At 37.8% G+C, this 7,364-nt stretch overlaps 1 pseudogene; it reads right to left on the reverse strand.

Annotated features, from left to right (window-relative positions):
* Nucleotides 1-2,176: 2,176 nt before the first annotated feature.
* LOC131762397 (akirin-1 pseudogene) lies at nt 2,177-5,587 on the reverse strand (annotated as a pseudogene).
* Between the last annotated feature and the right edge of the window lie 1,777 nt (nt 5,588-7,364).

A 7,364-nucleotide genomic window follows, 5' to 3' on the forward strand; every position in this document is an offset into this window, starting at 1 on the left:
CTCCTCAACAAGAGAAGTCACCACAATGAGAAGTCCGTGCACCACAATGAAGAGTAGCCCCCCTGCTCGCCACAACTAGAGAAAGCCCACGTGCAGCAACAAAGACCCAACACAGCCAAAAGTAAATAAATAAATTAATTAATTTAAAAGATTATATTGTGTAGTGAGATACTTTGGAAATATTGAATATTCAAAAGCGTGGTGAAAATACTCTTTAAAGCATCATGGTTATGAAGATGATAGGGAGAGTGAAAGTAGGGCACAAGTGTCAATCTTGTAGAGTGACGGTAAAGAAAAGAGAATGTGTCAAAATACAGATATTTTGAGGCAGAAAAATTGGAAGAATAAACAATTAATATTGAATGGCCTCCGACAATAATAGACTAGAGTATTTGCTGAAAGGAATAGGGAACTTAAGGAAAGCAGAAAAGGCAATCAGGTGGATATGAATAAATCATTGATGAGGTAGCAAGAGCTTGTAGTAAGACCAATTTGTCTAGTTTCACAATATTTCCTATTTAAAGGGAATAAGGAAAATACTAAATTGAAAGAGTAGGCAGAGAATCATGAATTCTTTTAAGTATAGAATTTCTTTTTTTTTTAATAGCTTAAGTATTTTATTTGTTTGCAACTAAGCTTGTTAACACTATATAATGAAAATGTACAAAGAATAATGTTCCAGTTTTTGGCTAGATTTAAGTCAAAGCAATTCATTAATAAGGAATCTTCAAATGTGACTATTCCAGAAACTTCTCTAAGCCATCTGATCAGGACAACTGTCACTGAATATTACCTTACTTTGGAAGGTATTGGCATACATTTGAATTAAACTCAGTTTTTTTCAAAATAAGCCTTAATTCTAAAAACTATTCTATATTCAAAGTAAAACAATTTTAATAGAACTTTCCTTTCCAGAAAAAATAATAAAGGAAACAAGGCATTTTGTAAAACATGGTCTTGAACAAGTCACAGTAAAAAATAAGTGTGTACTTAACTTACACCTGCTCAAAACAGAGGCTACTTTCTGTTCCTCAGCCTTGGAAATAAGGTGAAGAGCAGCCTGTAAGCAACTTTGGGCAGGGGGGTGCCCAAAGCTTAAGCAATTGAACATGAACATCTCTTAAAAGAATCTGGGGGAACCTGAGCAAAGGATCCAAATTCTATTTTTTTTTGCGCTACGCAGGCCTCTCACTGTTGTGGCCTGTCCCGTTGCGGAGCACAGGCTGTGGATGTGCAGGCTCAGCGGCCATGGTTCATGGGCCCAGCCGCTCCGCGGCATGTGGGATCTTCCCAGACCGGGGCACGAACCCGTGTCCCCTGCATCGGCAGGCGGACTCTCAACCACTGCACCACCAGGGAAGCCCCCAAATTCTATTTTCAATAACTGATACAAAGGTGAAGTGGCGCTTCCCAAGTAGCAGTGCCTCCGTGCTCACCTCTGTCATGCTCCTGAGCAAACCCTGATGCTCCTGCTCCAGAGGAGACTCTTTCTTAGAGGTTCAGTGTCCAGGGAGCTCCTGTGTAAATGAGGTCATCACAGACTCCACGTGGGTATTTTAAGGCTTGGAGTCAAAGTAATGTTCTAACACAGCTAGGCAGAGTCATGTGTCAAATGGCCTGTCTAGGGTTTGTTCTAATTCCTCACCACGCATTTGTAGACCTAGGACCACAGACCTTTGCTGTTTCATCATAATCACATCTAATGTCCATCCTAATTAATGACTCATATTCTGTGCCTGGAAACAGTCCCTGTATTTGATAATAATACCTACACAGAAAACAATCCACTGTTACAACTTACATGGTCACAAAACATTAATAATCTTCTGTAGACCAAGGAAATGTTTTTAACCATAATTGTCATGCATCAAATTCACAACCAGAATCCGCCAAACCAAAAAAATTTGCACAATACAAATAATAACAAAATGCACATACACACATTCTCACACACTTCTTACAGAACTGTACTTGGGGAAACTCCATTTGTTGAGTGCCACTGAGGGCATGTTTTGCTAAACTGCTGCTCCAGGTATTTTTGTTTGGAAAATCTATCACAGTAGGGCACAGCTGTTTTTTGGATGAGCAGAAAAGAAAGATATGCTTGTGGCAACTGGAAAGCTTTAAGGTCTTTCAAGTTGTGTAAAATGGACCCGCAGAAACATTTAAGTGTTTTCAGGATGCAAAGTTGGAGCTGAAATGTGATATCAAACTACTTGCAAAAAGTGTACAGCAGCCATCTCTTGAGGTCAAACCTGGTACCCAGATATGCAAGAAAGATTCAGGACACCTGGCTTGTTGGCCTTGTCCCAAATCGTCGCATAATCTGATCATGTGTGAATTTCACAAAAGATTCATATCGTTCTGCTGGTTTGGTATTGAGGATTTGTTGATACTCCTCCCGAATTTTATCTTCATAGTCTTTTAAGAGACGCTCACATATTATTCCAACTTGTCGGAGGGAGGGTAAATGTGGCCTGGTCCTTCTTCATCCAAGAGGAACCTGGAGAACTAGGTTCTGTGAGCGCTGAGTGAGGCTGACTTTCCGAAGTAAAAGCGTCACTCTGATTAAGAACAACTTCTAAACGTCTCCACCTCTGATAACGACTATATTCTTGTTTTATGTTCTGAAAAATTTGCCCCGCGGTTGGAAGGCGCCGCTCGCTGCTGGGCGGGGCGGGTCTGCGCCTGCAGCAGCGGCGGCGGCTCGGCGTCCGGGGTCCTGAGGCCCGGAGTGCGGCCGGCAGAGGGGCGCGGCGCCGCCGATTCGGGGAGCCGGGGCTCAGCAGCGCCGCCTCGAACTCCATGGGCCGCTTCCACGTCGCCCCGCACTCCGTGCTGCCGAAGGGCCAGGCACCGGGAGCCGACGTGGCTGTAACTGCGGCCCAACCTCCCGCTCCTCAGCGGAGCTCGCAAGCCAAGCCGGCTCCAATGGCGGCTCCAGCACGGGCAGCCAAGTATAGAATTTCTTTTTCTACCAGTATGGTGGGTGACTAGATATTCTGAAAAACACTCTCATCATAAAACATTTAGGTGCAGAAAAATTAATGCAAATAGGCTATAACATTGATAGCTGAGATTAAAAAGTTGAGAAACATAACCAAAATAGTAAGGACACATAGAATCTGTGGCTGCTTTGGGACATTTACTTTTGCTAAGAACTAGGCTTGGTTTTTATAGACTCTTTGGTGAAATTAATACAATGTCTGGGACTCTTACAAGTGACGAGTTGGAATCGAGACCCACATATAACGCAAGAACTCTCGAATAGCTGTAATGCCAATGAAAGGGTGATAGAAAAATCTCACCTGCCAGCAAAGGAAAATGACAAGATAACTTGTCTGTTTTAGGCAGATTCAGAATGGGAAAATAAAAAACTCTGAGAATTTGTAGCCATAGGACTTCCTCACATTAATTATAAATTAAATTTACTCTAATTTCAAGGTCCAGAGAATCCTAAGCTGAAAAACTGAAGTGGCCCTGAGTTTATAAAACTGGAAGACATGCTACAGAAACAAATGCAAATAATCTCCCTTTAAAAAGCCTAATATGAGCACATAATAAAGTTAACCAAATGTACAAGGAATAAAGCCCCTCTGAGTAAGAGTGAACAAAATTAACAAAACAGCATACGTATATTTCTAAGAACTCTTGATATTGGAATTACTTAATACAAAATATAAAATAATTGTTTTAAAATTGCTTCAAGAAATAAAATATAGATTTAAAACCATAAACCATAAACATAAAAAGGAATAAGAAACCATCAAAAATTATCAGCCCAATCATAAAAGAATAACAAGAACAACAAGAATAACAAGAAGGGCTTCCCTGGTGGTGCAGTGGTTGAGAGTCCTCCTGCCGATGCAGGCGACATGGGTTCGTGCCCCGGTCCAGGAAGATCCCACATGCCGTGGAGTGGCTGGGCCTGTGAGCCATGGCTGCTGAGCCTGTGCATCCGGAGCCTGTGCTCAGCAACGGGAGAGGCCACAACAGTGAGAGGCCCCTGTACCACACACACACACACAAAAAGAATAACAAGAAAAAGCAACAAAAGAGTTGGTAATGAAAGAGATTATCATCAAATTTTAGAATGCATTAATGGGCTAAATAGAAGATTGCATTAAAAAGAGAATTTGTGGCGTTCTCTTACCATTTGGCAGAGTAAACTTCTAACATTCTAATTGTTCCAAAATGATATGAATCAACTCTGGACTAATACAAAAAACCAACCACTCTGAGGGCTCCAGAGAGTGAACTAAAAAAGGCAGATTTTGGAGGGAAGTTGAGACTTGAAGAAAAGTCCTGACATAGGTTAGTCCATTTTTGTGGATTTGGCCTGAGTGTGGGCCATGTTCACAGCACAGAGAAAGACAGCTGAACTTGTAATAAAAAGCGCATTGCCTGTGCTGAATGAGAAGAGTGTCCTGGAAAGGAGAGAGTATAGATGGAGAACCCTGTGTTCTGTGTATAATCACTACTTAAGTCTCTACTTGGTCTAAAAATAGCACACGCAGGCATCCTGGCTAAAAGGTTTAAAAAAAAAAATATATATATATATATATATATATATATATATATATATATATATATATATATACACACACTTAAAATTGAGTTGCTACCTATTTTAAGTGAGACAGAGATTGCAATAGGAGCCCAATCAAGGTAATTGCTTGCTAAAAAATAGATCAAAGCTTGTCAGAAGAATATAACTATATCAAGATTCTCCACCACACAATTTTCACAATGACCAGGATAAATTCCAAATTAATTAACATAAGAAGAACCAGGAAAATGGTATTATTCTCAAAGGAGAAGAAAATCAACTGCGATATCCCAAATGGTGGAATTATCTTAAAAGAATATAAATTAACTGTGCTTAATATGGCATGTGCTTGTGATAAATTAAAGGATAAGAAATCTCAGCTGAAAAGTAGAAATTATAAAGAAGAAACAAATGGACATTTTAGAATTTAAAAATATAATAATATTTAAAATTTTCAGAATTCTCTGGATAAACTTAACGGAAGAATAGAGGTAACAAAGAAAAGTGTCAGTGAACCTGAAGATAGATGAATAGAAATTATCTAATTTGAAAAGGAGTGAGAACAATACTTTTTAAAAGAGTTTCTGACTTTTTCCCAGGATGTAGAAAGCTGGAAAGAGCATCATCACTCCAGGTAATCTACAAAGTCATTACTTTAGAACCCATCAGAAAACTGAGGTCTTAGGCAGGCAACTACCCTGATGTATAAGAAAATACAGGTTCTTGGGCTTCCCTGGTGGCGCAGTGGTTGAGAGTCCGCCTGCCGATGCAGGAGACACGGGTTCGTGCCCTGGTCCGGGAGGATCCCACATGCCGCGGAGCGGCTGGGCCCGTGAGCCATGGCCGCTGGGCCTGCGCGTCCGGAGCCTGTGCTCTGCAACGGGAGAGGCCACAACAGTGAGAGGCCCGCATACCGCGCAAAAAAAAAAAAAAAAAAAAAAAAAGAAAAAAAAGAAAATACAGGTTCTTATAAGAGAAGATGTTATTTGAGTCTTGACTTACCTACAGTAGCGCATGAAAGGAAGATGGGGCCACCATTTCGGAGAGTGAGAAGAATGAAAGTAAAAATTAATCCTAAATCAAGCTGAAGGAAAGAAATAACAAAATAAAAATCAATGAAATTGAAGACAGAAAAAAAAAGATATTTAAAAAAAACCAAAAGCTGGTTCTTTGAAAATATTAAAAATTAATAAAATTCTAGAAAGAGTAACCATGAAAAAAAGAGAAGGCACAAATTATTCAATGAGAAATGAAAAAAGGGTATTATTATAGATCCTACAGATGTTAAAAAGATAAGAAAATATTACAGTCAACTTTATGCTCAGAAATTTAACAATTTAGATGAAATGGACAAATTCCTTAAAAGACACCAACTAACCAACCTTACTCAAGATTAAATAATTTGAATTATTCTATGTCTATTAAAGAAACCAAATTAATAAATAAAGTTTTTCAAGAAATAAATCTCCAGGACCAAATGGATTCACTGGAAAATTCTAATTAACATTCAAAAAAGAAATATTACTGTTTCTACATTAACTTTTCCAAGAAAAGGAAGAGAGAAAGCACTTTGCAATTCATTTTTATCAGGCCAAAACCCAAACCAAACAAAGACATTACAAAGAAAGATTAATAGAACAATGTCCCTCACAAACTTAGATGTAAAAAATCCTTTGCACAATATTAGCAAATCAAACCCAGCAATATATAAAAGGATAATATATCATGACAAAGAGGGATATATCCTGGTAATTCAAGCCTGATATACATGTGAAAAACAAATGATGTAATTCACAATATCAAAATATTAGAGAGCAAAAAAGCATATCACATTTGAAAACCAAAAATTTGTATAATTTTTTTCCAGAAATATTTCCTGGGATTTATTACTGAATCCATCTACTGATTAAGCCTTGAAATGTCTCTGTGGGAAGGTTTTATTTTTGGGTTTCACTTCCTTAAAATTATTAAACTATTCTGATTTTATATATTTTTTTAAATTTTTATTTCTTTCTTGAAATTTTTCAACTTTATCAACATTTAAAATTTATTGGCAAAATATGTTTATACAACCTGTATTCGTTTGCTAGGGATGCTATAACAAAGTACTGCAAACTTGGTGTCTTAGAAAATTTATTGTCTCAGTTCTGGATGCTAGGAGTCTGAAATCAAGGCATTATCAGGATTGGCTTCTCCTGAAGGCTGTAAGAAAAAAATCTGTTTCATGCCTGTCTAGTAGCTTCTGGTAGCTCAGTTTTTCCTTGTAAGTGGCATTCTCTCTGTTTCTTCACATTATTTTCCCTCTGTGAATGTCTGTCTCTATGTCCAAACTTCCCCTTTATATTAGGACACCAGTCATACTCTATTAGGTCTCTCCCTAATTACCTCATCTTAACTTGACTATACCTGCAAAGAGGACTTCAACATATGAAGTTTGGGGGACACAGTTCAATCCATAGCAGTATTACTTTTTAATATCTGTAGAATTAATATCTGTAATTATCCTTAGTAATTAGTTTTTAATATTTGTAGAATGTATAAGAATGTACAGTTATACCTTTTTTATTCCTGAAGTGGTTTTTTATGTTTTACATTTACATTTTATATTTATATTATTTATATTGTCAGAGGTTTTTCAGTTTTATTAATCTTTTCAGAGAATTATGTTTTGACTTTGTTTATACCCTCTCTTGGATGTTTGCTTTCTAAGTTATTCATCTCTGCTTGTGTCTTATGTATAATTTGCTTTTCTTTCTCTAGCTTCTTGGTTAGATTCTTGAGATTTTTACATTTTTTTCTTCATCACTAGTTCTAT

The sequence above is a fragment of the Kogia breviceps genome, chromosome 9 (assembly GCF_026419965.1).
Source record: "Kogia breviceps isolate mKogBre1 chromosome 9, mKogBre1 haplotype 1, whole genome shotgun sequence".
Taxonomy (NCBI): domain Eukaryota; kingdom Metazoa; phylum Chordata; class Mammalia; order Artiodactyla; family Physeteridae; genus Kogia; species Kogia breviceps.